Source organism: Cherax quadricarinatus, chromosome 43 (genome assembly GCF_038502225.1).
Source record: "Cherax quadricarinatus isolate ZL_2023a chromosome 43, ASM3850222v1, whole genome shotgun sequence".
NCBI lineage: Eukaryota > Metazoa > Arthropoda > Malacostraca > Decapoda > Parastacidae > Cherax > Cherax quadricarinatus.
The window spans coordinates 15,700,542-15,711,647 of NC_091334.1; positions in this window are offsets into that span (position 1 = coordinate 15,700,542).

Sequence of the window (11,106 nt, forward strand, 5' to 3'; positions counted from 1 at the left end):
CCACTCTTTCATCTGCTCTCCTTTTGCACTCTCTCACCACTCTCTTCACCTTTCTTTTACTCTCCATATACTCTGCTCTTCTTATAACACTTCTGCTTTGTAAAAACCTCTCGTAAGCTACCTTTTTCTCTTTTATCACACCCTTTACTTCATCAATCCACCAATCACTCCTCTTTCCTCCTGCCCCCACCCTCCTATAACCACAAACTTCTGCCCCACATTCTAATACTGCATTTTTAAAACTATTCCAACCCTCTTCAACCCCCCCCCACTACTCATCTTTGCACTAGCCCACCTTTCTGCCAATAGTCGCTTATATCTCGCCCGAACTTCCTCCTCCCTTAGTTTATACACTTTCACCTCCCTCTTACTTGTTGTTGCCACCTTCCTCTTTTCCCATCTACCTCTTACTCTAACTGTAGCTACAACTAAATAATGATCCGATATATCAGTTGCCCCTCTATAAACATGTACATCCTGGAGCCTACCCATCAACCTTTTATCCACCAATACATAATCTAACAAACTACTTTCATTACGTGCTACATCATACCTTGTATATTTATTTATATTGATTTAAGTCATACCATGAATTAAGGAAAGATTCTAGACTATCTTACAAAAGCAGACAAAGCCCATATTAAGTTCAGTGATAGTAACTACGGATAAGATAGATTATAGTGGAAAAATGAAAGTGTTATTAGGAGACAAGGAAATTCACACACCCCTTAACTGTAGTGGTCATAAAGTATCTTATTTGAAGGATGCTTTGCAGTGTGACATTGTTTACTTAGTAACCTGGTGCTCTAAGCCACTAAAGTTGAAGCTCAGTATTTGAACAAAATTATTTTTTTTTTTTAACGAGTCTGCCGTCTCCCACCGAGGCAGGGTGACCCAAAAAGAAAATACTTTCATCATTCAACACTTTCACACATAATCACTGTTTTTGCAGAGGTGCTCAGAACACAACAGTTTAGAAACATATACGTATAAAGATACACAACATATCCCTCCAAACTGCTAATATCCCGAAACCCTTCCTTTAGAGTGCAGGCATTGTACTTCCCATTTCTAGGACTCGAGTCCAGCTATATAAAAATAACTGGTTTCCCTGAATCCCTTCACTAAATATTACCCTGCTCACACTCCAACAGATCGTCAGGTCCCAAATACCATTCGTCTCCATTCACTCCTATCGAACACGCTCATGCACGCCTGCTGGAAGCCCAATCCCCTCGCCCATAAAACCTCCCTTACCCCTTCCTTCCAACCTTTTCGAGGACGACCCCCTACCCCACCTTCCTTCCCCTACAGATTTATATGCTCTCCATGTCATTCTACTTTGATCCATTCTCTCTAAATGACCAAACCACCTCAACAACCCCTCTTTAGCCCTCTGACTAATACTTTTATTAACTCCACACATTGCCCTTAGACAGGACATCTCCAACCGCCTCCTCGCTGCTGCATTCACACCCATATATGACTACATATAATAATGGCTTTAATAATGACTGGAAGTGATCATGATACATTGGTGCCATGGCCCACTAATCTAGTCAAGACACACTGTGTTGGCTAGTGTTCTATGTGTAGCTAATGATGAGAGTACATAATAATGACTTCTCCTTTCCTCAACTCTTAGTCAATATTTATGTGTAGGTTGTATAAGCAAACTCTGGTAACCCATATCAAATTCATTGGTGACAATAGGGAAAGATCTGACGAGAGTTTTTTTATGTACGAATTTCAATTTTACATAAGAATAATGAGAAATACCTCTGATTTGTTTCCAAATCATATTTCACCCATCTCAGACCAGTGTCACGTGCAACTTGACAATGGTCCAGGATGAACTGAAATGTCTTCTGAAGATTTAGCTCCAATTTGTAGGTTAGGTAGATAATGATGTAAGCCAAGTGCTAATTCAAAAGTCACTTGAAGCTGTAAAACCATTAATTAATGCTGTTTCATTCACAGTGGTGTTTTATCAAGTAAAGTATTTTCTCCCCTTGCATCTTTAATGCATTCTTGAAAATCTGAATATTTTTCTATAGACATCCATGTTATAATCTGAGATATGCTCCCCAACCATAATATCAATTTCACTGATATTTTTAACAATGACCCATACTCAGATTAGTCTTCTATTCCCTTCCACTTTTGTATCACATCGCATTTGTTATCGCTACACAGGCAGCATCAGTGAGATTACCTTCCTCTATCTCACCACATTATATCTAACACTATATATACTCTTTATCCTAACATTCTTAGGGTGAGTGTTTTAGATACCTGGGCACTGTGTGTAGAAAAGTAGCTAAGTTATTCCATTTGCCCAGTTGTGTAGCAGGCAGGGAGGGTGGTGGTGAAATCTGTATTGAGTGGCATACCCCAACTGGACACAAAATGAACAGTCAGCCATACACACTATCAGTGCATTTAGTAAAAAGCTACCAGAGAAAAATAATTATAATAAAAAAAGAAGTGTTAAACCTATAGGGGTCATACAGTAGAAAGAAAAATGATAAATGTAATTCATTTATCATTCATACATGAACTTATCTTGCAGAAAATAAACATGTAAACTATCAGTGCATTTGGTAAAACATTATTTTTTTAAATTCAGCTGAACAAAATCTTAATTATATTATCTATATTTTTTGACCAATGTCTGTGAAACAAACTCTTCACACATACACAAACTACTAATGCAACTGATGGAAAAATAGTTGAGAAAAACAATTAACTAAAAATAATGTTTGAATATTTACAGTGAGTGTATATACAGATTAACATTTGTAATTAATTAATTAGTTCCTAAATGCCCCAGTTGTAAGTGTGTATGATAAGTTAGGTCATACTATACTTGATAAAGCTCCCAGAGAATAAACATGGTAAAATAAAGGTTCTTCCTACTTAGTCTTTGTAAATTAGTTGTAGAATGTTCCAGCAATGTTATTAGGATTTATTCTTCAGGAATAACAACCCTGAATTCATTTATTAATTTTTTTTTTTTTAACAAGTCGGCCGTCTCCCACCGAGGCAGGGTGACCCAAAAAGAAAGAAAATATTTTCACCTCACTCACACAATCATTGTTTTGCAGAGGTGCTCAGAACACAACAGTTTAGAAGCATATATGTACGTATAAAGATACACAACATATCCCTCCAAACTGATAATATCCCGAAACCCCTTCTTTAGAGTGCAGGCATTGTACTTCCCGTTTCCAGGACTTAAGTCCGACTATATAAAAATATCCTACGGGTTTAGCGCTTCCCCTTGATTATAATAATAATATATAAAAATAACCAGTTTCCCTGAATCCCTTCACTAAATATTACCCTGCTCACACTCCAACAGATTGTCAGGTCCCAAATACCATTCGTCTCCATTCACTCCTATCGAACACGCTCATGCACACCTGCTGGAAGTATTATAATACTGTATTATAATGCTTCAAAAGCTAATTCATCATTACTAAAATAAGCTTTTCTGACCATTGCCTTCCACATTTAACGTTCAATTTGATTATATTATTACTTCCTGAGCATAAATATTTTTTTACTGTATATCACTAAACTACCCAAATACTGAAAGCCAACAGAAGCATGTACCATAGTTTCACAAATGTTTCTGTGACTACTGAAGACCTAGTAATCATGTTTAGGAGTGATGGATATGACATTCATTAGACCACTAGTGCAGAAGGATGATATGGCTATAATTACTTCTTTATATCCAAGTGAATGATAACATAGATCTCTAGTTACAGATGTGTGATTTAAGTGGATGACATAGGTAAGTGGTGTGACTGTGTTAATGGTTCCAAGGATCAGTCCTATGCTTCCTGATCATGTACCAGGCCTCCTAAATTGGAAAGGAAATATTACATAACTTAAAAGTATTAAACACACAGAGGAAAGCGAAGATAAATGTACATGTATACTGAATGCAAGTAGCATCTTACATGCTCATGAGATAGAAAAGATCAGCAACTCTGCTAGAGTATAAAACTTTTAACAGTCGCAAAGACGATGTAGGACTCGACTGGATGTAGACTTATAACTTGAGTGAATGACATAAATCACTTGTGGGTGATGTGGATCTAGATGTATGACAAGCGACTGGATACAAAGAATTCAAGAATCCCTCGCTCCTATAGCTACAAATTAGCATAATTTTAGGTACTTGACACGCACTTGCAGATGGGAAATATACAGTGTGTGACTCCTAAACAATGGAAAGTAGTTTGTCTATTAATGCTGGTCCTGCTTTGATCTTCAAAGTGTGGCTTCAGCATTATACTCCCCTTAGTGAAGGTGCAACCAGTGAGGGGGCTCTTGATCCAAGGGAGTATACCTATCATTCCCTTGGATCAAACCTGACTGCATCCCATTATCCCTGTAAGTCAAGTGTTTTGTCTTTAACTATAAAAATTTAGCATTATAGCATATTTATATCATATTTTTAAAAGTTTGAAATAAATTTTGTAATCTCATCCTTACAGAACTAAATTACATAATGATTTATCGTTAGCCATTAATAAAAAAATTGTAACGTACAGTATTCTTAGTAATACCTATTCTGATTTAAAAATGATACTTGTCAACAGTGTATCCAACATATTTCAAGTAAAGCAAAATAGTAATAATAACAGGTTTATCTTACTTCCCCTGGAATCATCATTCAAATTTGTCATTATTGGATGTCCCAGTTCTATTTTGAATTGTGTAATTATGATGTATACTAGTCCAGTATACATTAATCAGAGATTATCTTGCAAAACCTGCATTCACTTCTTGATTTTTGTAAATATAATTTATTAACATAAGCACTAACATGTAAACCCAGCGGGGGTTGTCAACTAATGTGTCAATAGTTACTTTAATTATTAAACAAGATATCACTTTTTCCTTCATAATTTCAAACTGATATTCCTAATCATGTGTGGTTGTATTTTATGCCATACTAATATTACAAATGTGTGTAACAGCAGCATTGCACAGCCTGAGTGTGTTAACACAACTCTTCAGTTAAGTTTCATATTGTTATAATCATGGGGAAGTGTTAAACCTGTTTTACTCATACAGCACCTGGTGGAATAGGAGACAATCAGGTTTAATCTGATTCTTTGGATCAAGAGCCCCTTGCTGATATCAAAGAAATTTTTAAAATTAATTCATGTGGTTTATTATACTGCCACAAAACTTTGTGTGTTAATTTTATACTCATTAAATATATATTAAATTTGTTTCCTTGTTTACATACCCCTATTACAATACCATTACAATATACTCTTCATTTACCATGTGATTGGTGCTGTTCACAAAGTCTACTGATGGTATGACCGAACTCGCAATAGCTACTATGGGCCTGGAATACATCTACTGAATATAATAAGGAACACCCTGTAAAAAATAGCAATAATGTGTATAAATACCTAAGTCGTTTGGCTTCCCAGTGCTACGAAGGGGTTCGATCCTGTTAGGACGAAGTGGTACTTAAGAGTCCGTGTTTATCTGCTTCCCTATGATCAGTAGCACCACCAAGCAAAGAAAATGTTCAGACTACCACTGGACGAGATCTCTAAAACATAAAAATTAGATATAACAAAATAATTGCTATTACTTTTGAGGTTTAAGTACAGTGCTTAAACTACTTCTTGACAGCCATCAAAAATCTAAATTCGCCAAAATATGAATAATTATGAATAACATTTAGTCTCTAAATTACTAAGAAATACCATATTTTGTGGCTTATTAGACGCGTTTTTTCCATAAAGTGTCTCCAAAAACCACCCCGTGTCCTATAAACTGAAGGTTAGTAACGGGGGCTATAAGTTTGGGGTGTGGGTGGGCTGTAGCTCTCCTAGTTACATCTGATGCCAAGCCACTGAAACTAAAACAAGTCTTATAAGCTGTGAAATATGGTAGTTAAAATTTATACCTTTTCATTTGTATTTATAATACATTTAATTAAATCCATAATAGTCAAGTTAAAAACAAAAATACAGAGCTGGCCATTTCCCACCAGAACAGGGAACTCCAAAGGACACACTCACCATCACTCATTCAGTAGCTGCCTTGCCATAGGTACACGGTCATCATGAAACAAGTGACCCTCTGAACATAATGTCCTCACTCAAGGCATTGTATTTCCCACCTCCATAACTAAAGTCTTGCTAACTGGCTTCCCAGGATTCTTTCATGAATTTTAATATTTATCCTTGAAAAAATCATATACGAGTCTGTAACACGGAAACTAGAAATATTAAGCACTTAGAAATGTAATTATGGCAGAAAAAATAAAAAGTTTGAATAGTGTATTTGATTAACACAGTAAACACACCATATTTTTTAATATAAACTTTAGCATTAATAACTAATTATTCGATGCTAAATAAAAAAATTTCGTTTGAAATTCTCTCCTTGAGCCCAAGGGAAAGATCTTCCCTAACCCAGACCAGAAATTGGGTAAAACAAAAGTAACTAGGTAACTTAGTCATTTTTGCTTAGCAGCTTGCTTACACCTCTCCAAATTTTAGGTTAAATGCATATTGTTCCAATCACACCATTGTCACTTATTCTTCAGACACTGATGTTTAATGCCCTTTGATTAATTATCCTTGAAAGTTGATGCAACTTACTGTCAGTGGAGTTACTTCAGGTGCTACAATAAACACTGAAGGTATGAAATCTGTCCTAAATTAAATTACGGCATACAATCTGGAGTACATTAACCACTAAATTAAATTACACAGACACTTATGAGAACTGAAACTAAAAATCTTATATTGAGATTATTGTAATACTAATGTCAAATATGGTACTTACGGGTATGTGAATTTGTAGGGTAGATATATTGTAGGTTGAAGAACTCTTCTGATGGGTCACCCAGATCAGCAGAACAGAACTTGACAGCATAGTGATGGAATTGTCTGATTAGCCTCATGCTGGTACCCACTCAAGATGTGATGGGAATCTTGTCATAATGTCCAGATGACCAGAAGCTGTAATATAGAATTCTGATGGGCCACACAGTACGTCAAGATGATTTGTTGGCATCTGGTAAATTTTTCAACTCAAAACAATGAAATGGACTTACACACAAATGAGTAAGTGTGTAATATGCAAAAAGTGACAATGTGTGTATTTGAATGGAACACCTAGGTTGTGGAAATACCTTCTTGTCACTGCTGGATGTGCAATTACCACTTCAGTGCTGGATACCTTCTTTGACAATTAACCTGGGAGACAGTTATACAAAACGTTTTTAATATACTCGTTCTCAGTAGTCATGAAACGTAGCAATAAGGTTGTCAAGTTCATAAACAAAGTTGCGGAGAGTAACTGTAGAACACACTGCCCCCATCTGTAATACACGAGTTATAATTATTACTATTACACCCAAGGGAATGAAAGGGGTAGAGCACTAAACCTGCAAGGGGTAATACAGCTCCTAAGGGAAATAATATATGACCAGGTTTGAGTCAAGGAAAGGGGACTTCCTTACTGGCATCAAGTCACCTCCCTTAGGAAAAAGTTTACTGTATTAAGTTCTTAACACTCCAGAAGTATTGTACATACTTCTTTGCAGAGTAACCTTGTATTAATTTCCAATAAATACAATAAAAGGATAAGTAGACTATCAATTAGAATAGAGGTTACAGTCCTGAAAAGCTGTGTTTAATCTAATTTAAAGCTAAATACGTAATCAGAAAAAAATTGAGAAAATAGGGTTATTCCACAAATGTCCTCAATAGCCCCCCCCCCCAAAAAAAAAAAAAAAAAATTGTATGTATGGAAGAGGGTAAGGTACCTAGGGATTGGCAGAGAGCATGCATAGTTCCTTTGTATAAAGGCAAAGGGGATAAAAGAGAGTGCAAAAATTATAGGGGGATAAGTCTGTTGAGTGTACCTGGTAAAGTGTATGGTAGAGTTATAATTGAAAGAATTAAGAGTAAGACGGAGAATAGGATAGCAGATGAACAAGGAGGCTTTAGGAAAGGTAGGGGGTGTGTGGACCAGGTGTTTACAGTGAAACATATAAGTGAACAGTATTTAGATAAGGCTAAAGAGGTCTTTGTGGCATTTATGGATTTGGAAAAGGCGTATGACAGGGTGGATAGGGGGGCAATGTGGCAGATGTTGCAAGTGTATGGTGTAGGAGGTAGGTTACTGAAAGCAGTGAAGAGTTTTTACGAGGATAGTGAGGCTCAAGTTAGAGTATGTAGGAAAGAGGGAAATTTTTTCCCAGTAAAAGTAGGCCTTAGACAAGGATGTGTGATGTCACCGTGGTTGTTTAATATATTTATAGATGGGGTTGTAAGAGAAGTAAATGCGAGGGTCTTGGCAAGAGGCGTGGAGTTAAAAGATAAAGAATCACACACAAAGTGGGAGTTGTCACAGCTGCTCTTTGCTGATGACACTGTGCTCTTGGGAGATTCTGAAGAGAAGTTGCAGAGATTGGTGGATGAATTTGGTAGGGTGTGCAAAAGAAGAAAATTAAAGGTGAATACAGGAAAGAGTAAGGTTATGAGGATAACAAAAAGATTAGGTGATGAAAGATTGAATATCAGATTGGAGGGAGAGAGTATGGAGGAGGTGAACGTATTCAGATATTTGGGAGTGGACGTGTCAGCGGATGGGTCTATGAAAGATGAGGTGAATCATAGAATTGATGAGGGAAAAAGAGTGAGTGGTGCACTTAGGAGTCTGTGGAGACAAAGAACTTTGTCCTTGGAGGCAAAGAGGGGAATGTATGAGAGTATAGTTTTACCAACGCTCTTATATGGGTGTGAAGCGTGGGTGATGAATGTTGCAGCGAGGAGAAGGCTGGAGGCAGTGGAGATGTCATGTCTGAGGGCAATGTGTGGTGTGAATATAATGCAGAGAATTCGTAGTTTGGAAGTTAGGAGGAGGTGCGGGATTACCAAAACTGTTGTCCAGAGGGCTGAGGAAGGGTTGTTGAGGTGGTTCGGACATGTAGAGAGAATGGAGCGAAACAGAATGACTTCAAGAGTGTATCAGTCTGTAGTGGAAGGAAGGCGGGGTAGGGGTCGGCCTAGGAAGGGTTGGAGGGAGGGGGTAAAGGAGGTTTTGTGTGCGAGGGGCTTGGACTTCCAGCAGGCATGCGTGAGCGTGTTTGATAGGAGTGAATGGAGACAAATGGTTTTTAATACTTGACGTGCTGTTGGAGTGTGAGCAAAGTAACATTTATGAAGGGATTCAGGGAAACCGGCAGGCCGGACTTGAGTCCTGGAGATGGGAAGTACAGTGCCTGCACTCTGAAGGAGGGGTGTTAATGTTGCAGTTTAAAAACTGTAGTGTAAAGCACCCTTCTGGCAAGACAGTGATGGAGTGAATGATGGTGAAAGTTTTTCTTTTTCGGGCCACCCTGCCTTGGTGGGAATCGGCCGGTGTGATAATAATAAAATAATAATTAAGAATTATAAATTTTCCTTACCTCACATCACGGTTGCTGTTACTTGTTGACTTGGACATTTCTGGAGGGTTGACGTAGACCTACTTTGTGGCTGTAGAGTTGTCAGTAGATGACGATTGTACTGGAATGGCCAAATATTCTGTAATGCACTTCGGCTCTATATTTCTAGCACTACTTTATACAGATCATGATAAGGCCTCATCTGCTCCGAATCCTGCTGCATAGCAATACCTCTAGAAGTATTGCTACGCAGTATTGTGTAGTTCTTTTCAGTGAAAAAGGCTTGCCAAACACACTTTATGAAGGCTCTCCTTCTTTCTCACAATTTTATAGTATGCTAGGGTTTTTTGCTTTATTATTTAAGCATGAAGTGGGGCCCCTTTCTGCATTTTCTCCTCAATAACACATTCTGTAATTGTGTGTCTTACTTAACTATAATGATGTCATTGTCATTCTTTTCAGCACATGACAATCTATACTAGTCATTCCGCAATCTCTTTTATTTCCTTCTCATTCCTTCTGAGTGTTATGTATGAAATTGATTCCCTCAGATACGTGAACCTCTTGTGAGCATATCTAAAACTTCCAACTTGGATACCATCAATGCTTCACACTGGAAATTTTGGCACCATTAGTAGTCCTCTTGGGTACCATGGTGAATATCCAGACAATGTTGTGATAAAAAAATGCTAACAGACAAATACAAGTCACTACTACATGCGACACTTTCAAAAGGCAAACTACTGTACTGCACTAAGCCACAGGCTGTGGGGTGGATGGGAAGAAATGCACAGCATGCATTACCATGACTTCGCACTTCAATTGATCCTTTTCTGCTTTATTACATTCAATACCAGTCCTTTACCTGTGCAACATTTTTTCCAATATAATTTCTTTAACCATGCATGTCGTAAGAGGTAGACTAAAATGCCGGGAGCAAGGGGCTAGTAACCCCTTCTCCTGTATGCATTACTGAAGTTAAAAAGAGAAACTTTTGTTTTTCTTTTTGGGTCACCCTGCCTCGCTGGGATATGGCTGGTTTGTTGAAAGAAGAAGAATTTCTTAAGCATGCTAAGACATTCCCGTGCAGTCTAATTGCATTCTAACCAATGATTTACTTTACCTTAACTGCTTGTAGGAAGATGATGAAACTTGATTATTTAAGGCACTTCCTGAATAAAGATCATTTTTCAGTGAATATAACAAGATCTTAGTGTGTGCTTACTCAATTACTGCAATTAACTAATCTCTTTGACTGCCACCTATCATGTGGATTTGTTAAGCTGTTAAGGACACCTTGTTGTAGACATTAACACACATTCTTTCCCCACCACAATATCATTGCTGCTCTAAGAGAAAGTATCTGTATCAAGTGCCTTTTTCAAATTAACATTTTTTTTTTTCAAACATAAAAGTTCAAAACTTTCTGGTGAATTTTTGTAATTTTATTAAATTCCTTTGATTCTTTGGGCAAAAACTTACCCATTTTTTTCCCCCAAGAGTAATTTATTCTTAACGTGAAACTTGCCAATTTTCTAACAAATTAATACATTTTAAATGAATTTTGTTTTCAATTAGACAGTTTTCCCCTACTTTAACTGAACATAATAATGTACATACTTACCAACAACCTCAACAGGACAGGAAAAAGCATAATA